The sequence below is a fragment of the Lissotriton vulgaris genome, chromosome 2_1 (genome assembly GCF_964263255.1).
Source record: "Lissotriton vulgaris chromosome 2_1, aLisVul1.2, whole genome shotgun sequence".
Classification (NCBI taxonomy): Eukaryota; Metazoa; Chordata; class Amphibia; order Caudata; family Salamandridae; genus Lissotriton; species Lissotriton vulgaris.
Genome location: NC_141687.1, coordinates 2,118,798,022 through 2,118,820,535, shown reverse-complemented (window position 1 = coordinate 2,118,820,535; position 22,514 = coordinate 2,118,798,022).

Genomic DNA, 22,514 nt, shown 5'->3' with positions numbered 1-22,514 from the left:
AGTGGACTTCGGGGGTATTTACCCCATCACAGACTGATCAGATATGGGAGTGGGGGAGCACATGTCCTTGTAAAAGGGGCCGCTTCCCCAAAATCCCTGGTGTTTTATGGGTAGATCCCTTCTTGGGTATCGTTCTCTTATGGCAATCCCTAAGTACCAGTGCACTGGGGAGGGATATCATTGGAAAGGGGGGAATCTCCCTTTCCCAACAATACCTTTCCCATTCCAATCAGTGCTTGGGGGCTAAGATATGCCCCCGCGGACTGATGCAGTGAAAGTAAAACGTGCCCATGATCTCGTTTTACTTTCACTTTATGTAATAACGTCAGTGCTGATCGTCATTACACAACAAAAAAATTGACTTGGGTTGCTCATCCCGAGCAGTCCAAGTTTAAAAAATAATAATGAAAGACCTCTGGTGCTCTGCATCAGAAGGGCGTTATGTGCTTCACAGGTATCAGCCAATGGCCGACACCCGCACTGGGAGATAGTTCAACAGTCGCACTTAAAAGGTTAACATTTATATTCTGTCACAATTGTGTATGTAACTGCTCCTTGGGACTCACAACGGTTAGGAAAGCTCTTTTGAAATCCCAATATTTTACAATGTAACTCTCTTGCTCATTTATATTTTAGAGGAAACTTGCATAACCTCTCCATTGTACTAAGTAAGAGTGTGACAAGTTACTCCTGCAGTGTATTTTGCAATGGGGAGAGATTGTAGCATATCTGTATCTCCATGACCAGAGGTGAGTGTTCTATGTTCTATGATGCATCACCTGGCTTCTTATGTATTCCAGAATAGTGGGAGAGAGTTCAGTTGTCTGTTGGACCTGTTGGTAGGATTACCTTTCTCTTGTACCTGCTTGAATAAATATTCTACTTAACTCTTCTCCATGGAGCTGTCATTATTAAAATGGCGACTGGATGGGATTTACATCACCTTTTAGAGGACATCATATCCGGACTGCTTAAGATTTCAACACGTTGGGCTAATTAAGCAAGTATTTTTTGTTTATCTCCAATTCTTGCTTAAAAGACTTAATGGGCAGTAAATGTCAAGCAGAGCACGCTGCTCATTTCATCTAGCATATGGAAATATTATTGAATTCAAGAGAAGGACTCTACTCGGATTATGAAAAGAAAAGCATAAAGAATATTCTTCGCTGCAGCTTAAAAGCGGATATTATTTGAAATAACATTGAAGAATTCAAGTGAGTGTCCTATTTCATTGCTATTCGGTGATTTTGGCATTTTAGCGTATCAGATCGTAAAATTTCACCGGTTGTGCGAGTGGCATTCTATGACTTTCGTAAGTGTTCCTAGATCGCACCTTACTTGTTATCAATCGCGAACACTGCCTTGGAACGTCACTCGAGGCACAACTTAAGAACGAGGTCTGGGCTGTCAACAAGAAACCACGGAGTCGAAGTTGCAGATCGGGGAAAGAGCGCAGATTCATTGGTGGTGCGCTAGTAGACATTCTGCACGACGTTTACGTAAGGAAAAGCCGACCGATAGCTTTCCGGTGCATTTAAGTATTTTGAGCAGGGCAGACAGGCTAAAAAGTGAAGAGAAAGCTGGATTTAGGCCAGTGGAAAGCATGAGGAAGGGTGCGTTTCAGCAACTATCGGAAGGGCACGCATGAGATTGAAAGCGTGAGGATGTTCAGTGCTGAGGAAACGTTGCGTTCCAGCGGTGAAACGATTGGGGCCCATCGGGAGACGGGGAGGGGAAGAACCGACCGGACACAGATGTAGGTGTGATAAAGGCCGCTTTATTGGGAAACAGGTGCATCCTGACAACATACCCCTACCTTGGCCTTTGCAGTACAAAACTAGGCCTAACTAATTATACATGTACCTGACCAAAACCCCCCACCCCCTCCCCTAAACAGTTCCCCGCCAACAACATAACATCATTATAAATTACCCAACACTTGTCTCTCTGTTTCAGACATCAGCCATCTGTACACTCCCTCTCCTCAGCCAGTAAAACTCCTTCCTCCTATCCTACCCCCCCCCCGTTTAGCTAGGAAAAGCGCCATCCGACATAAACATTGCAGCACCTGCCCCCAGCGACAACACAACCCGAAAACCCTAACACAGAAGGCACCTGCTTCACAACATCCTTTGAGAATCCCGAAAGGCATCATCCCCCGAGCAAACTAACCCCTCTTCCCCCGAAAAAACCTATCCTAAGGGAGGGTGGGTGGGACAACGCTCAAAACTACGCCCCCCTGCTGCTGGGTCACTGTCCCACCAAATGGTGCACAGTGACCCAAAATGGCCTGTTTTATCCTTACCAGCCCAAAAGGAGCCCAAACCCTACTGTCTAGCCCAAGCCCCACGTCCCTTCCTGTGTCCCCTCGTAATGCTTCCCCCCTCCCCTCCTCCCGGGGCCCCAAAATTCCCCGGGGGGGCAAGCCTCCCTCCGGTCGGCCACCCCCCCAAAGCCCCATTGTGGATAGTGATGTCACAGTGCTCGTGGTGACATACTGACGCTGAAGGTGCGTTGTGTTTCAGCAGTGAAGCGCAGCTAAAAGTGATGTCACAGTGCTTCCCTGCATGAAAGGAACTGCCGAACACCTGACGTTTTTTAAACAAAGGAACAAAGAGAGAGCGTAGATAAAGGGAGAGGCTGAATGCTCCTACGATAAACAAAGCAAATACATTCTATTTTTCATGAAGGAAAATTCCGCAGTGGCATAATACTTGTGGATTTGTTAACAAATAAAGAAAAGAACAAGGAATAAAACTACAATACTTAATGTACATTATTGACATTTCATTTCCTTCAGATTAACATTGACATTTAAAAGTGCAGTTCACATTTGGTTCTCTCGTTCTTTACAGTACTGCCATCTAGTGTATAAAGATTGGAATATTCAAGATACAGCTACACAGTCTACATGGTTAGTTGCAAAAAGATAGAAGGGAGTTCCCCGTGGGGATTTAGGATGCTGGAAGTCCAAAGGGGAGTTTACAGTAAAATAGAGTGTAATAAGAGGATCAGGAGTTGTGATGATTCAAGTAGATTTATTGAAGGATAATTAGTTTGAATCATATAATCATTAAAGCATCATCAAAGATCTTTTAAGTATATTCAAGTCTCTTCTAAGCCCCACCAGGAGCAGCTCTCTTGCTACGCAGCCCTCTCTTCCAACTGTCATCCATCCACCAGGCACACCACACATTCCATATTACCTCACACACTCAACATTCCACCATTCACCCAGATAGGCTGAGTAGCAAGACAGGTTAATGAGAAAGGCACATGGTATCCAAACCAGGATACCACACCACCTTCCCCCTTAAAAGGAACAAACAAATGAACAGTGTAACAATGAGAATGGTCGTTCTACAATTGAAACTTGCATTGTAAAACATTACTATCATGATACATAAAAGTATACAATGCGACCAACCCTTCCCCCTTTACACGTAAAACAGGAATAGATTGATAATACATATTTTTGCATTGAATTTCACAAGATGTAAGGAAAAGGATTCAACGTCACCCACACAACATGCCAGTTGGCCAGATCAGCAAAGTGAAAGAAACGGAGAAGTCACAATTAAAATATGCGAAAAAGAAAATCACCAAAAAGTACTTAATTAAATTACAATTCCTATAAAGTGACGTGTGCACAACGTACACTAATTAGGAATATGTAGGTGACTAAACTACAGAGTCACATGCAATGTATGCAATTTGTATGAAACAAATAGATGACAATCATGTGCATAGAACAGTATTAAAAATAATATTTGTATGAACAAATTTGTGACAGTCATGAGCACATATGCTAACGTGTAGCATTTAACTTTAAACAAAACATATGTGTATAGCATTGAACTTTCTATACAAAATAGCAAATTAACTTTAGTATGCTACTTTTAAAATTCATGTAATAACCTTCTAGAATAGCAAATTAACTTTAGTATGCTACATTTAAAACTCGTGTAGACAACCTACTAAAATAGCAAATTACCTTTAGTATGCTATTCTTTAAACTCATGAAAATAACCTACAGTGGAACACAGGCTAGCACTTGAACATATAAAATAGAAAATTACCTTTAGTATGCTACTTTTAAAACTTGTGAAAATAACCTTCTAAAATAGCAAATTACCTTTAGTATGCTATTCTTTAAACTCATGAAAATAACCTATAGTGGAACACAGGCTAGCACTTGAAAATATAAAAAGTAACCTACAGTAAAAATAGGTGGTGCATTCATAACCAAGTTACACGGAACACAGGTTAACAGATGAATATTATAAAGCGGCAAACAATAATAAAAACCACTTACGAATAATCATTTGAAAGTATGAATGCAAACCATTAAATTACATTTAGAAAGATGTGCATTCTCAATACGGATTACATAAAATGCATTGGAAAAGCAAACCTGTAAAGAAAATTATATCCCTGTTGACACAAATGCATGTTAGTAAAATAACTTTTAAGACATAACTCGTTTTGTTGGCCCCTTATAGAATTTAACTTGGTGAAACTCCAAAAGTCGATCCAAGAAACAGAAACAACATCCTTGCCACAGCATGTTAATTACACAATGTAGACTGAGGACACACCAGAAAGTAGACTGTGAGAAGCTAACAAGTTGCTCCCACGTCGGAAAGTGAAGGTTAGCTCTTTAAACAAGATAGCACCTGCATGTCTCACTCTTCCGTGTTAGTTCCACTGCACATGCTAAAAAGATGCTCTTAATCTTCTTCATGCCTGGAAGTTACTTCAGAACCATAGCGTATAAATCTTCCTTCCGCCAGTGCCAGATGACAATACCTCACACTGTGTGGATCAAAGGCAGCATGACATTCCCAAAATGGAGGCACGCACGGTGGCGCTAAACCGGGTGGCTCACAGCGCGACTGTGCAATCAGCGTCCAAGAGCAGGGATACCATGCCAAGAGTCGGGACGTGAGAAGAATGCCAGCTGACTACATGAATTAGATGAAAGGTTTGAGGGTGCAGGTACTGTTCAATTTCAAAGATCAGAGTAACGATCAAACTGGCAATGGCAAAAACTCGAGGATGATAAAATCAACACAAAAATACAAAGGTTTCCTTCACTGCGACATATTTGACAGACTCTGTCGCCCCGCATGAATAACGCATGTAATTAGGATTTAGGAGTAACTGACTTAGACTCGTGTGCTCGGGAATGTTTTCCTTCAATTAAATGAAAATGCAGGCAAATAAAGGTAAAACATTCGTCCATTAGGTGGCAGCACATAACCACTTGTTTCCGCTTGGAGACAATAACATTTCGAAATTTACACTTCAGCTCACCTCATGAGCTTGGGTCACAGTCGTTCTTGTAAAAAGGGTGGGCTCACCAAATGTAGAAAAAACTGCTCCATACTGTTTGAAAGATGCTGACCATAGGCAATGCTGTAGGGACTGGAACAAAAAATTTGAAAACATACTGGACATCACGTAGCAAGCCGACAGGCAGGAATCAAACTGCATAACAGGCAGTGGCATCACGTAGCGAGCAGGCTACAGGATCAGAAAGCAGGCAGCAGTAAACATTTGAAGACCCGGTTCTATTTTCCATCTTCCGCTCCTACACTCAGAAGGTATAAGGGAGGCAGCAAAGCAGGTATAGTGGACAGTCTGAAAATTATAGTAGTCCCTGACGCTCTTCTGATTAGACCATGTAGTGCCCTCAATGATCAGTAGGAGCAGGCAGGAAGAAGCGTTGCACTGGGACTGGCATACTTAAGCTGTATGCTTGCAATTACTGGCACATCCAATTTGGAGGGCGACCGGTGGTAGGTTACTGGTGGGGCTAACTAAGGGGTGCCAGTAAACTTTGAGTAGCTTTAAATAAATTTATTTTTTTTACATGTTGCTTTAAATCTTTGTCATGAAGTTCCTTGATGATCCTAGATGTGCCATGCCGTGTAGGTAAGTCCAAACGTCGCCAAATGTTATAAGAGGATCGGTAGCCGAGTTGTGATGAATCAAGTAGATTTATTGAAGGATAATTAGGTTGAATCATATAATCATTAAAGCATTATCAAAGATCTTCTAAGTATATTCAAGTCTCTTCTAAGCCCCACCAGGAGCAGCTCTCTTGCTAATCAGTCCTCTCTTCCAAATGCCATCTATCCACCAGGCACACCACACATTCCATATTACCTCACACACTCAACATTCCACTATTCACCCAGATAGGCTGAGTAGCAAAACAGGTTAATGAGAAAGGCACATGGTATCCAAACCAGGATACCACATAGAGTAAGCAAACACCCTGCCAGGGCATATAGCATGGTCCCCTAAAGGATCCTTCGTTTTGGATAAGTGGTGACAAAGGTATGTATCAGAGCCAAGTACACATCACACAGTTTTCATTTTACTTTTTTTGTGTTTATTATTTTATCTGGATATTTTCAAATGACATGGGTTACATTAAGATCCCCATAATTTATTTAATAATAAAAAGGAGACAGGTCTCTCATAGTACATATATCAAAAAACCTACAAAATACATATACATCCCACACACTCCCATACAAACAGACTGGAATCACAGTCACTTTCAAACAAATAAAATCAATTACTTCCACATACATCTATTCATAACACTCATACTAGTGCATCAAGGCCTGCAGAAAAGATAAAATATATCTGCATAGACAAAGGTAAGACTGTGAAGGGAAGATAGATTGGAAAGAGTTGTTAACAATAACTAGATTTCTGCCATCCACAGGAACAATGCCAACAAGCGTTTTGGTGTAGGGCCTATTCAGGCCACACCTTCATCAGGGCGGTGATGTACCATGGGGTTGGGCTCACAAACTGCAGATAAAAAGGTTCTTTCATTAAAAATGCACATGTTCATAGAAAAATACATTTAATAATCAATATCAGTACATAAATTGCATTTACTTCATAACATAGTGTGTCAAGGCTCTGATATCATAGGGTCACTCTGAATAATGTGGGTCCTTCCTCAATGGGCGAGAACACGTGGTCAATAATGATGGACCAAGGAGAAAAGAATGGGGGGCCAGTGTTTAATCATTCCATATAACATCCATCCATCAAAACACAATCATACAATCAGTCGAGACAGCTCGATTTTAGATGGGATTCCATCAGGGACAGAGGTTCCTATCTGTAGTGAGTCACAGGTTAATACTAAAAAAATCCACATATATATGCTCTCATACTCACCAAATCGAGGTAGGTGGAGGGGTGTATAAAGCTACGATGAAGGACACACACTTCACACAGGTAGGTTTCAAGGTTTGCTTATCTGTGGAGAAAAACCATAGCATTTGATGCCTATATGGTGCACGTTCTAAGGCAGAGAGGGTCTAGGGACAATTCGTAGTCGGTACAGAGGTAAAAGCCATGTACCTGAGGCATAGTTTTCTTACATGCGCCCAGGGAAGCATTCAATGATTACAGGTGGGGGTTCTAATATCTCTAGCCGGGGCTTTCAACTGGCTCAGTCAGAGAAAGATTTACAGAGTATGAGCCTGAAAAAAAAAATACACTCATCAGGGATTTGGTCTTTTTAGAGTATTCTTTAAACGGCCATATTGTGGTTGCAGCGGCCCCGGTACTGCACGGTTCACGGGGGGGGTCACATTAAGCATACCTTTCTATGGGTTTGCGGATCCAACGAGTGCAGTTTCCCCAAGATATATGTTTCTATCAGACATAGCTGGTGGCGAACCTAGGGTAGAAGGCAGTCTCCTGCAACACAAATTAAACAGATGCTTTAACAAGCCGAGCATACCCTGGGGATGAGTGCGGTTCAATTCTATTAGACTTTAATTCCTAACGTGCAGGAGTTCAAATCAAGAGTTATATACAGCTACCTAGGATTAACAGGCCGTTCACCAGGATAGGCAGACTCCGTTCGGCGTTGCCGATGATGTGGAATGAAGTTGGTAAAAAAACCTGCTGGGGGCGTTTAGAGCGTGCGCTGAACACATCCCCTATAAGAGAAATGGGAATTCCAGATTAGTTTAAGGTTACTCCCTCTAGGACTGCCCGATATGATTAATTAAACGGGACACTGGGAATAAGGCAGGCAGGGAAGGTCAGCAAACCCCCCTATACAAAGGTGCTTACCTAAGTGCTGGAACTCCGTACGGACAGCACGGCGGCATTCACTCCTCAGGGAAGCTGGCAGGGTTTACACAGAAGGCAGGGGCATTTAAAGATCCGCGTTACCTCCTTCAATTGACCTCAGGTGTCTCAGGCGTGCTCAATCAGAGACATCAAAAGCGGACAACGTTCGAATCCTTTTCATGTTAATCGCCATCTTGGGATGGGTTTAATTCATGCGCGTAGGTAGTGGCCAGATTTCTTAACGACAGAGATTCTTACAAAATCGCTTCAGTCTTCCTGCCTCACCTGAAAGGGTTTGCCACGTAACCAGTGGGCTAAGAGTTTTAAACTACTGCATATTAAACGTGCTGTCGAAAACAAATAACGGCGGCACTAAGGGTTATAAAGAATAAACAAAATGAAATTATCATTCAATTCCAAGGGGTTTTACATAGGTCTCAACATGTTTATCAGAGCACGCTTTCAGATATAAGATCAGGAAATGGGCTTGAGTTAGACGTCACAGCTACCGCATGGGGCCTGAAAAACCCCAATATTGATATTCAAAGTCCCTCAGTCACATAAGGTGGGGGGCCAAAGGAGGTGCCCAGTTACAGGAAGCCATTTGACCACGGGCATTCTTCATTGAGACCATTTTTTACAGCGTTAAACATAAAAATCCAGAAGACCTCTCTCTTCTTGCGAAGGCATGTGGGGGTCTACTCCTGGTTTGGCCGATATTTTCTCCAATATAAACCATCTAAGGTATTTTTCCATATGGGATTTATCCAGACAATGTGAGACAATAGGGGCAGAGGTTTTCTTGTTCCTAATGTTAGACTTATGTTCGCCTATCCTAAGGCGACATTCACGCCCGGTTTCCCCTATATAGGGAAGGTTGCATGGGCATAGAATAACATAGATAATGTTGGCAGTGCAGCAGTTGGTAATTTTCTTGTTTCATGCCACTGATATAGTATGTTCTGTGGTGCTCACTGAGTCACCAACCATCGCATGGGGACATGCGTGGCAGGTGCCACATCGATGGTTGCCGAAGACTGGGCTTAAATTGGTGATGGCTGTTTGGACACTGGGAGGGGCCTCAGGCAACTTTCCTCTTACTAAGTAGTTCTTTAAGTTTTTGTTTCTTTTGAAGGCGAATATTGGTCTGTCAAGAGGGGTTTTATTTTTCTCCAGGTTTAGTAAATGCCAGCTGGAATTTATTATCTGGCGCACTTTATGGTTCAGGTTGGAGTGGCGGGTGATTCACACCAGCTGCTCAGAGGATTCTGTTTGTTTAGGTTGGAACATGAGGTCCCGGTTGGAATACCTGGCAAGTTTAAATGAGTCCTTCACAAGTTTTTCTGGGATAACCTCGATGTAACAGTTTCTCTTTCAGGGTATCAGATTGAGATAAAAAATCACGCTTATCAGTACAGTTCCTTCGGATTCGGAGGAATTGACTGTATGGGATACTGTTCTTTTGACTTCTGGGGTGGAAACTGGCGTATTGGAGCAAAGTGTTCCTAGCAGTGAGTTTTGTGTATAGTGATGCCCTTAAGGTGTTGTCCAAATGTTCAACCCAGATGTCTAGAAATTCAATTCTAGAGTCGCTGGAGTGGCAGGTAAATCGTAAGTTGAGATCAGCCGCATTTAGCCATGCAATGAATTCCTCTAGGGAGAGGTGGTCCCCCTTCAAATGAAAGAGATGTTGTCGATAAATCAACACCATCCCTTCACGTTCTCATGGAAGGGAGCCATTTCATTAAAGATGTTGGTTCGTTCAAACTCGTCCATGTACAGGCACGCAATGCTCGGGGCACAGCTGGCCCCCATACTGACACCTTTCGTCTGTCTGTACAGGGAGTTGTTGAACTCAAAGTTGTTTTTATAAAGTACCACTTCGATGCACTGCAGAATAAACTCAGAGTTGGTAATGTCCAGTCTGGTGGTCAATATTTTCTCGATGGTGTCGTAGGTGCCTTTCTGGGGAATGTTAGAGTAAAGAGATTCAACGTCGAGGGTGACTAGCAACTCCCGGTTTCCGAAATAGGGAGTACCTTCCACCTTACTGATAAAGTGTCCTGTGTCCTTGACATAGGATTCCAGTTCAGTTACTAGTGGTTGGAGAAATCTGTCTATATACTTAGACAGAGGTTCTGTCGCAGACCCTATAGTGAAGACTATGGGTCATAGGGGTGGATCTCGACAGTTCTTATGTGTTTTTGGGACCCCATTGATACTGGGGGTCAGAAATTCTGCTTCGGGTTCGCAGATTGTATTGTATTGTATTGTGGTATACTTATATAGCGCAACCTGTCACCACCAAGGGCATCCTGGCGCTTTGACCCATGATCCAGCAAAAGCAATAGCTCATCCTGTCCTAGGAAAGAGGTAAGTTTTCAGCGCCTTTCTAAAGGCTAAGAGATCCTCAAGACTTCTCAGGGATATTGGCAGGGAGTTCCAGAGTTTGGCCGCCGCTACTCTGAACGAGCGGCCACCCATCCTCACTCTCTGGAAGCGCGGAACTACAAGTAGCCTGGACGACGAGGAACGTAAAGCTCGAGATGGAAGATACCAGGCAAACATTCGCCGCAGAGGGATTGGGCCCAGGCCATGGATAGCCCTGAACACAATACACGCTGCTTTGTAGCGAACGCGTAAATGGACCGGCAGCCAATGGAGTTCCTGCAATGCTGCCGTAGAAGAGCTGTGGTAGGGGCGGGAAAGGGCGAGTTTGGCAGCCATATTTTGCACCCTTTGAAGCTTGCCCAGAAGTGTTACCGGGGCCTCCAGAAGCAGTGCGTTACAATAGTCAAGTCGACTTAGGATGGTACTTCGCACTACTTCTGGTCTGGCTTGCTCAGGCAGGAGGGGTAAAACCTTGCACAGCATGCGGATCAGCATCATGCACGTTGAGGTGGTCTTATTTACGTGCAGATCCAGCTGCAGGTTGGGCCCAAAAATGACGCCCAGATTACGCGCCGATTGTGCGGCTGACACAGTCTCTGAAAAGGACGGGAGCCAAAAGTCATCTGGAAGATCTCGGGGAACTCGGTCAGTGGAGCAGTGCAGGACCTCTGTCTTGGTTCCATTGAACTGTAACGAGTTCAAACGGAGCCATTCCGCTGTAGCCTGCATGCACCGGTGAAAAGTCTCCAATGGGACTGCATCCTGTCCCTCCAGAGAAAAGACCAGCTGGGTATCATCCGCATAATTAAATGCGGAGATCCCGAATGATTTAATGAGCTGGACTAGAGGGCGGAGGTAGATATTAAAGAGTATAGGGCTGATGGCTGAGCCCTGGGGTACTCCTTGTCCCACTCTCCGCTCCTCTGAGCTGAAGGGAGGGAGCGAAACTCGTTGCTGACGGCTGTCCAGGTAGGAGATTAACCAGTCCCTGGCCTTGTCTTTGACCCCGCATTCTTCCAACCTCGAAATCAAGGTAGGATGACTGACCGTGTCGAACAAATCCATATCTACTGCTCTCTCTACAAAAGTCAGAATTCATTGTATGAGTGAATGTTTAGGATTGTGGGTGATCCTCTGGTAGTGGCCCGAGGAAGAGAGAAGGTCATTCATTTTGTTTGTATAGAGTCAGAGGTGTCAACGATGACAATCCCTCCCCCCCTATCACAGGGTTTGATGGTGATATTTTTATTGTCCTTCAGCTCCTTGAGGGCAATGTCCTCATATATGTATAGATTGGAGTCAGGGATAGGTACATATTTGATCATTTTCTTGACTTTTCCGAACACCACCTTCTCAAAAATATTCACCTCCGGGCCAACCATTTCGAGAGAGGGAGTAAAGGAGGACGGGGGTCTCAGACCAGATTTGTTATCTAGATCTTGGGTAAGAGGGCGTTCAGAAAAATATTTTTTGAGCCGAATCTTTCTAAAAAAAAGATGAAGGGCCCTAGTGAACTCGAACTTGTCAAAGTTTGCTGAAGGAACAAATGACAGACCTCTGGTCAAAAGGTTCGTGGTGATGGAGCGAGCTGATGAATGAAATTTTGTTCAAACTCGCAAAGTTAAACTTCCATAACAAATGTAATTGTATTAATAAGCATGTGTTGAAATCATTAATCAACTTAGTTTTAAAAATGCATACATTCAGAAAAACATGTGGGACTAATTTTCATGCTCTATGTTGCAATTGCAAGTGTGTGGAAAATAATAAACTAACCTTGTCTATTGTCTTTGTCAGTATTAAATGTGGCTGTTTTAATTAACCCCTTCCATGCTGGTGACGAACCCCAGCCGTCACGCTCTGCGGCGCTCGTGTGCTGATGACGGCTGGGGTTCGTCACGGCCCCGCCCTGTTCTTTTGTTTACCGCACAGCGGCGGAAACGGCCCAGCATGGAAGGGGTTAATGGCATGTGCTTATTTTTGTGCTTATGTTATGTCTTTTATGTGGCAAAAGCTCGTGGAGAATCTTTTTGGCCTAAAAGAAGAAAGTTGAAATAAATTCTGCTTTGTGTGCTTAGCTAGGTAACATAAATTAATGGGTTAATAATTAGTAAAGGGGGTGGGTAACAGAATGGTTCTTATTTCTCAAATTAATTAATGTTTTGTGTTTGTTTAAATAATAGTTTCCGAGAGGAGCCTTGCACTGAAGATGAAACTTTTACCACGTCGACAATTTTGTCAGAAAAATACTGTTTAATAAGATGTGCTTAATGTGGTCATGGAGAATGTCCAAGGACAGGAAGCGGCAAGATTGCCAAGGCAAGGAAGTCATGAACTGAAGCTCGAGTAAAAAGATACTTTTTCGAGGAAGCGAAATGACACGAAAGCAAAGGACAATAGGGCTAAAGAAAAGCCCGTTCTCGGTTTGAAAATGGTGATGACACAATATGGACTGACATAAGACAGCCAATGGGAACTCTTGATGGCAAAGAAATATGAACAATTTTGAGAAGATTAGCTAGTTAGAGAGGTATAAAACCTGGCCACATGAGCGGGAGGGGAGTTTTTTCTTTCTCCTGTTTCCTGAATGCTGAAGGGCGTGACGTGCTGTTGGACTTTTGGCGCACGTAAGGACAGCAGTCTTTAAAGATTATTTCTTTCTAGGTGAAGCGAGTTTTAGACAGGGTGTTAGAATTTAGGGAATGGAAACTTTATTTTGCTTTAATTCATGCTGATTAATTTGCCTTTGAAGTGTCAGTCTATTAAATCATTTCCTTAATAAAATGATGCTTTCATTTGCTAATAAAATAAAGATTCTTAATTAAAATGCTCTTTCTTTGAATAATAAAGTTAATAAAAATTAGATTTTGAAATGACAAGCTGGTCTTGTTTATTCATGGTCTAGTTACCATTAGTTAATCCATTCGCCTTTGTGACTTAATTAAATGACATATGTTTAAAACCATGGTAAGAAATGATAAACTGCAGTTGTAAATAAATTTGTAAATAGTTTGTGAATAGATCTGATTAATTAGGTCGCATGATTCAGTCGCTTAAAAATTGTCTCGTTAGTTTATGGGCCTTGGCAGTGATTCATGATTAATTGTGAGTATTGTGAAGATAAGTAGCGTTTGTGAGACAGTTTTTCATTAGGAGCGCTGGATCAATTACTTGGTAGCAGAGTTACGGTTACTATGGTAACTGACATGTTACATGATAATTACATGTCTAAAACATGTTAAGTTTGTTCAGTTGTTATATGTAGTCGAAAGGTTTTTTCCAGCAGTGTGAAAATTCCTAGTTGTGCCGGCATGAGTAGTGTGACAGGTGTAGTTACACAGTGCATTTGTTCTGTTTCAAATTAGTGGTATCATCGTATATCACAAGTGTTGTGGACGTACAACACAAGTTTAGGGATTTTAGGGGTGTTAGGTAGAATGTATAGTGAGGATTGTCTATGAAATTGTAGCTCTTGAGTAAAGGGACACCTGTCCTGTTTTAAAACTCACTGTGAAAAGAGTAGTAGAATTTATCCAAGCTTGAGTGAAGGGTAAGGAAGCGTTGTCTATTCTTACTGGCGAGTGAGGATTTTATTGGCGGGTTAAAGTATTACCAAAATTTCATGTATGAATGGTTAGGGATTCTTTTGTATGATTGCGTGTGTTAGTAGAGTAGGGCAAGGCTACTTGTTTTATCAAAGAATTTAAAAATCTTGTGAAAATAGCGTCTATTTCATGTGAAAGAATACTTGAATGATTGAGAAAGCTATTGCTTTATTTTAGTGAAAAAGACAAGTGGTTTGTTTTTGTGAATTTACTAATTGAATTCTATTGAAAGTTTTGTAAAAATATGGCGCTGTGAAAATATTTTGTAACGGAGGTGACAGTGTCAGAGCAGAGCGAGGACAGTGAAGCTGCAGCGGCAGCATACGTCACAAGTGATTGGCTAACATACGTCACAGTGTTCGCGCACTGATTGGCTCACGTGACTTACCAGGCTTGTACCTGATTGGTTCATCCTGAAATTCAATAATTCAATTGGCTGAACAGAGTAGTGACGTAACTTAACTTGATTGGCTTGTTGGTGAGTTTTGCGCACGAATTGGCTGGTGTAGCGGAACAACAAGGAAATATTTACGATTTTTTTTCAAAGTAAACGGAATTGTTTTAAAACATGGATTATTATTACATGAAAGAGGAAAAGAAGCCTTCATGGTTTCAGAAATTGAAAAATATTTTTAAAAATGACAAGAACATTGAAACGCGAGGTGGAAGATTACTTCATAAGTACAAAATACCTGCAGCTTACATGTCAGGTGAATATGGTTATCATACTTGCCTTTGGATGGAGAATTGGATGGAATATACTGCAAATGATGATGTATTGGCATGGCCGGAAGATGGGTCATTTAACATTAAGGTGTTGAAAAACTTGAGAGAAAAAATGATGACTCTTGTACCAAAACCTAGACCTACACAATTTGAGGCTTAGCTGAATGGGAAGATGAGATGTTTGAATTAGAACGAGAAAACAGAGGTATAACAAGAGGCACTAGATTAGACATTAACAGAGAAACTCATGAAGACAGAATGCGTCGTTGGAGACGAGCAGATATGTGCAGTGGTTTGTATCCAGCAAGGTTTAGTGAGGAAACAGGTCAAAAGAGTATTGGAAGGAAAAATAATATTGGTGAAGATAGTGAATTGAAAGATTCAGTTTTAGAAGAGATTTATATTACAAAATCGAAACCGCCACCTTATCAACCAGTTTGTTCATAGTCTACCCCGAGAATTCCTCCAGGAACTTCTCCAAGTGCTCCTCCTAGAGAAATTAATGATGAAACTCCACCTAGATTAAATCAGAATAATGCAAAATTTCCTGAGAGAGTAGAAACAAGAACTAATTCTAGTACATCTTGAGAAAGTAGAAATTATGCTGAGACTCCAGTTCAGGGAAAAAGAATCCCATGAAATGTAATGGGAACAGAAGGATGTGGGGATATACCAAAATTCAGAATACTTTCGATCAAAAGATGAATTAATACAGCAGTTAACTAAAAGCATGGAAGCAGTAACAGTACCAGGAACAATTGGACCTGTTCTTCCAGTTTTTGATCAAAGGGAAAATAGACATTCAGCTCTGACTGTTCCATTAAACGCAGAAATTCAGAAAGTGGCTGAAAATTTTTATTCAGATTTAACAGAAATTCACCGAGAGAAAAAGATGCCTGATTTAACTTTTAATCAAAGTTTTTGAAATGGTCAAACTCCATCTGCTGCAGAATCTGATTCTGGAACCCCGGAAAAGAGCATAAATAAAATAGATTTAACACAAACTCCACAGACCCCAGAATTTAAATTACTTGATGTCGCAAAATTGAAAGCGGATTTGGAGGAATTGATTATTGGCACAGTTGGACCTGACAGTTTAAAGCTATATCAGGATGATGAATTATTGTTTATTTGTAAAAGTATACAATGGAAAACGAAAACCAAGTATGATCAGTTAGAAGAAATGGCTGCTGAATTAGAAATCGATTTGAGTAGACAGAAAAATTTGCAGAAACATTACAGAGTGGATTTCTCTGAAAAATATATTGAAAACATGAACACCACAGGAAGAATAATTCATATAAAAGAATTAATTGTGTTTTTAAAAAGATTAGGTGAATTAAGCAAATGGAGAGTGAAATGGACAAAGAAAAGAGAGGAAGACAAAAGAGAAAGAGGGGAAATAGCAACTGAGTTTTCTATTAGCCACATCGCTGCTGTGCATTTTCTCCCACTGTGCTGGCTTTTCATTTACTCCATGTTTCATGACGAGCTCAGCTCGTCATCAGCACAGCTCCACTGTGCCTCATGACGAGCTGGGCTCGTCATGAGCATGGAAGGGGTTAGAGAAATAGCTGGCGGAGGGTATGTTCATGTTCCATGGACGAGACAGGACATTTTGCTGTTTACAAATGATTTTCCTCGATTGAGAGAAAAGCCTGTGGAATGGTATCGCCAGGTAGAAAGATTTGTCAAGGTTTCATAAGTTCTGTGGATTGATCTTGATGGATTCTTTGACATTGTTATTCCTTCGGATCTTTGAACAGAATGTAAAATTTCTATAGATTGGCCCAAAGAAGAACCTGCTCGAGATAAAGTAACAGGTGCACCTTCACCTGATATTATAAATCTGTATGATAAAGTAATTGTGTGGCTGAAAAACAAGATTCCCCCAAAAGAAGTTGATTGGGTTAAAATAGACAGAACAAATCAGGAACCAAAAGAATCAGTACATTCATTCTATGAAAGATTACTGCTGGTATTTAAACAATACAGTGGTTACGAGAAATTGAGTGAAAAGGATATGAGCCATTTTATATACAGATTTGTTTATGGCTTGAGACCTGAAATCCGTGAGATGATTAGATCAGGAATAGTTGGTTGGCAATCACTCACAGTTGATGACATTTTGAGAAAAGCAAAATATTGCAGAGATGAGATAGATGCTAAACAAAAGAAGCTAAAAGAAAAAGCTATGTGGGCACAGGTAAACGTAGCTGAACAACAAATTGCAACTTTAGAAAATAAAAATGTTCACCAGAATCAAGTGAAATTTAAAGGTAATTTTAATAAGCCAAAATTGATGGATAATATTGAAGAATTAAAGCAGAAACTCCCATGTTTTAATTGAGACGAAATTGGATACTGGAAGCACGAGTGTAAGAATCCGCCCAGAAATTTAAAAAATGCATCATTAAATCCACAGATGCAGAATGAGATACATCAGCAGCAACAGCTACAGTGACAGTTAAATGAGATAAATCAGCAGCACCAGCTACAGCGACAGGTAGTGAATCAGCAAAGTCAGATTCCACAACCGCCACTTCCAAATTGTGTAAATGTGCAGAGATACAATTCAGAAACAGGATTCTGCGGAGGTGAACAGGTAAACAGATTGCCAAGAGTGAATGTATTGAATGTTTCTCAACAATATTGGTTGAAAGAAAATGAAGGGAGCGAATCTGAGGATTACTTATGACGGTGCCTGAGAGAGGAGGAAGAGTGTGTGCTTGAAGCCACTCTTGAGGTAGATCAGTCTGGTCCGTTTGTTAATGGTAAAGTGAATGATGTAGAAATCACTTTTCTGGTGGACACAGGTGCTACCCGTTCTACTGTTAGATCAGTGGAAATAGAAAACCTACCTCTCTCTGGGGACTCAATCCAAGTAGTTGGCGTAGCTAATCAACAAATTAAAACAGATTTAACAGAACCAGTTAAAGTTGAAATTGGTAAATTTAAAGACAAACATAGATTTGTAGTCTGTGATAGAAGTCCTGTAAACTTGTTAGGAAGGGACATTCTCTGCAAGATGAACTGTAAAATATATTGCTCACCGGATGGTATTGAGCTCCAAACTCAAGATGAAGATGGCCTTTACAAATTAACAATGTTAATGGTTGAAGCAGAAGAAAGTAAATTATTTCCTGCTTTTGACAAAAATGATTTACCCGAAGAATTAAAAGAGACAGTCAATACTAAAATTTGGGATTTAACTGGAGACGATATCGGTTAGATGAAACATGTAGACCCAGTAAAAATAACAGTAAGACAAGGAGCAAATTATCCAAACATTCCTCAGTATAAAATGAAAGCAGAAGTTAATGAAGGTGTCATACCTGTAATTGATTTTTTTTTTAAAGCAATGTGTTTTAAAAGAAATTGAGAGCGGTCCATGTAATTCACCGATTATGGGACTCAAAAAGCCAAACAGAACTTTCAGGATTGTTCAGGACCTAAGGAAGGTTAATCAAATAGTTGTTCCATGTTACCCTGTTGTACCAAACCCTGGGGTAATTCTATATCAGATTTCGCCTGATGCACAATGGTATACAGTTATAGACCTTTGTAATGCATTCTTTCCTGTTCCATTGCATCCAGAAAGCCAACATGTTTTTTTATTCAGATTCCAAGAGCGTATTCTAGCATGGTGTCATATCCCTCAAGGGTATACAGAAAGTCCATCCATTTTTAATCAGTTGCTAAAGAAATCCTTGGAAAATCTAGATTTGCCTGGAAAATCAACATTAGTGCAGTATATAGATGATCTCCTTTTAGCTGCAAAAACACGAGACAACTGTGTGACAGATACCATTACTCTTTTAAATCATTTGGCAGATGAAGGACATAAAGTGTCTCCTGCAAAATTACAGTTTTGTATATATTGGTCACAGAATCACAAAAGGAATTATACAAGTGACAATTGAAAGAATAAAAATGATCTAAGCAGTGCAACCTCCAAAAACACAGAGACAGGTCAGAATGTTTCTAGGAATGGTAGGTTATTGTCGTCAATGGATTAGTGGATTTTCAGTGATTGCAAAACCATTGCAGGGACTGACAAAAGCAGACATAAAAGACCCAATTACCCTAACAGAAACTGAGTTAGAGGCTTTTGAGCAGTTAAAAAGAAGTTTGCGTGAAGCTCCAGCATTGGGAATGCCAGACTATGAAAAATAATTTGAGCTGTATTGCAGTGAAAGGGAAGGATGTGCATTATCAGTTTTTTTTCTTACAAAGACATGGGAAACTGAGAAAGCCAATAGCATATTTCTCATCTGTTCTTGATCCTGTTGCAAAAGCATTACCAGGTTGTTTAAAAGCAGTAGCTGCAACAAGTTTGAGTCTGGAACAAAGTGAAGGGATAATAATGGGGTTTCCTGTAAAAGTATATGTGCCCCATTCAGTTGAGCTTCTCCTCACCAGAAGCAAAACTCAACATTTAACAAGCAACAGATTGACAAAATATGAAAAGATTATTTTAGGATCAGATAACATATCAATTGCAAGATGTGTGAATTTAAATCCTTCCACATTATTACCTGATGGTACTGTGACAGAAATCAGAAATGAAAATGACATTGATCACAAATGCTTGGATGTTTTAGAATATTGTACCAAGCCTAGGCAGGACATTAAAGATGTTCCGTTAGCTGAATCAGATTTTGTTTATTTTGTTGATGGTTCATGCTTAAGAACAGATGAAGGCATTCTGAGTGCAGCATACTCTGTCTGGACAGTTGCAGATGTGGTTGAAGCTTCTTGTCTCAAAGGAATTGGTTCAGCTCAAATAGCAGAATTGATTGCTTTGATTCATGCATGAGAAAGAGCAAAAGGGTTGAAAATTACCATAGTGACTGATAGTCAGTATGGGTATGGCGTAGTCCATGACTATGGCCAGCTCTGGTCTCAAAGAGGTTATTTAACTTCTGCGGGAACACCTTTCAGAAATGCAAAATTGATCAAAAGGTTGATCAATGGTATTCAGCTACCAGAGAAAATTGCTGTAGTAAAATGTACAGCTCACAAAAAGGGAGACGATTACATGACAAAAGGAAATGCATATGCTAATGAAATCGCAAAATTCTGCGCAAAGAATAATATGTCCATTAATCGGGAAAAAGACAATGAACATGTTAAGAACTCACTTATGCTAACATCTGTAGTTGAGACATGGCAAGGAGTGAAAGATTTACAAGATGAGGCAGACAATGATGAAAAAGACACATGGTTAAAAGCAGGTTGCAGACAGTGAGAAGAAGATGAAATTTGGGGTTACAAAGATGACAGGCCAGTAATGCCAAAATGCATGATTGCTGACATGGCACGAATGTATCATGGTCCAGGACATTTAGGAAGAGATTCGATGATCAGGTTGTTTAGGCAAACATGGTACAATCCAAAATTCAGAATAATTGCAGAATCTTTTTGTCAGAGATGCTTGATCTGCCAACAGATCAATCCGAACAGAAAAACAGTTTTAAGCTTGGGAACCATAGGACGGGAGGGTGGTCCTTTCACCAGGTTACAGATGGATTTCATTGATATGCCTCCCCATAACAGATTAAGATATGTCTTGGTGATAATCTGTCTGTTTTCAAGATGGGTGGAAGCGTTCCCAACTCATCACAATGATTCAGTTACTGTGGCAAAATTGCTTTCAAGAGAAATCATACCTAGGTATGGATTTCCGGTGACGGTCGAGACAGATCGTGGCAGACATTTTGAAAACAGACTGTTACAAATGATTTGTGAAGCACTCGGTATAAAACAAAAGCTACACTGTGCTTACAGACCAAGAGCATCAGTTGTTGTTGAGCAAGTCAATGGTACCATAAAGAATAGGCTGGCAAAAATGTGTTTGGCTACAGGAATGAAGTGGACTGATGCACTTCCACTTGTTTTGATGTCTCTGAGAAGTACTCCAGATAGAAAAACTGGTTTAAGCCCACATGAGATACTCATGGGCACAGTCATGAGACAAGCATGTGTTCCAGTTAATAAAGTACTAAGTATAAATGATAGTGCAATTATGGACTACTGCAAAAACCTTTCTGACGTGGTGACTTCTGTGTTACATCAGGTGGGAACTAAAGTACTTACAAAAGAAAAAGAACAGGCTCATGATTTGTTGCAGGGAGATTGGGTGAGGACAAAGGTTTATCGAAGAAGGAATTGTCTGGTACCCAGGTGGCAGAATGCAAGACAGGTGATTCTTGTCACAACAAATGCAGTAAAGTGTAGAGGTCTAAAAAGATGAATTCATGCTAGTCATACGATTCGAGTGCCACCACCTGAGAATCCTGACAAAGAAGGTGATACAACAACTGATTCAGATTCTGAAGAAGAACCTGAAAGAAATCCAGATTCTGAAGAAGAACCGGAAAGAAGTTCAGATCCTGAAGATCGACAAGGAAGTCGACATCTGGAAGATTCAAATTCAAATGAAGCATTGAATGAAAAAGATCTAAAAATTGTGATACTCGACTCCGAAAATGAAGAAGATCTGCTAGAAAAAGAAGCAGTAAAAGAGTCTGATCAAGAAGTGAATCAAGATCAGGAGAGTATTGAAGAGCGGATTGGTAGCTCTGGAAGAAGGAACAGAAATTCTGAATCTGGTGTTTGGAAATAATTGAAGAAGAAGAAGACGAATTACCAAGTACCAGCTATAAGGATGATGTTCCTAACAGAGTGAAGCTGCTGAGTAAAGAAGTGCCTGAATCTAGAACTGATATCACAGAAAGTGAAACAGACGAAAGTGATGATGAATCAAATGTGAAAAGATCGAGAAAAAGAGCTTGGAGAGTTTAATGCAATCAAACTGAGCCAAAAGAAGAAGCTCTCAAGAAAAGGAGATAATTGGCCAAATGAGAATGAGATTCTGAAATTCAAATTTGTGAACAAATCAAAAGAACAGATTAAGGAAGTCTCAAGTCAGAAAAGTGATTCAGATAAGAAAAATCAAGCAGGAAAGAAAATAGAAGTGATTAGCAGTAGAGCAAAGAGGGTGTTAAAGCCTAATCAAAAATATAAGTCAGCCGAGTGGACTTACATCATCATCCCACCAGTAGTGGAAGTGGGTAGTAGTAGCCAAGAAGATATAGATTACACAAGTGATAATGACTGATTTTGTTTTCACATAAGGTTGAAAAGTTGTAGGTGACACAAGGTTGAAGAAATTGTGTTAGGTGATACAAGGTTGAAGAAATTGTGTTAGCTAGAAAAATGTTGATGTAAGACGTAGGGTCGAAGAAAAGCAGTTAGAGGATTCTTTAATTTAATTTTTTTTAAAGTAAAAAAGGGGGGTGTATATTTAGTAATTTTCAGATTTTTTAAATTTTTGAAAGACTATTGTCTCAAAGTAAAAGATGCCTAATACTAACAACAATTTGAGATGCTCTATTTTATGAAGATGTTGCAAAATGTCTTCTATTTGTGTGGTTTTAATAATTTTGGTTTGGTTAATTTTAGCTGTCATTTTTCCTTTTGGAATCGACAAAGAAATGTATAAAGCTAATATGACTAGTAAAGTTGTGGCTAATCAAGTTATTCATGATGTAGTAGGTAAGTCTAATAAAGTCATTGAGCACAAACCAGAGATCCACCAAGATAGATCTGTTGGTGATTTTTCTAGTAATACCTTTTCTAGACTTTTATCTGAATATGTTAAGGTGATGA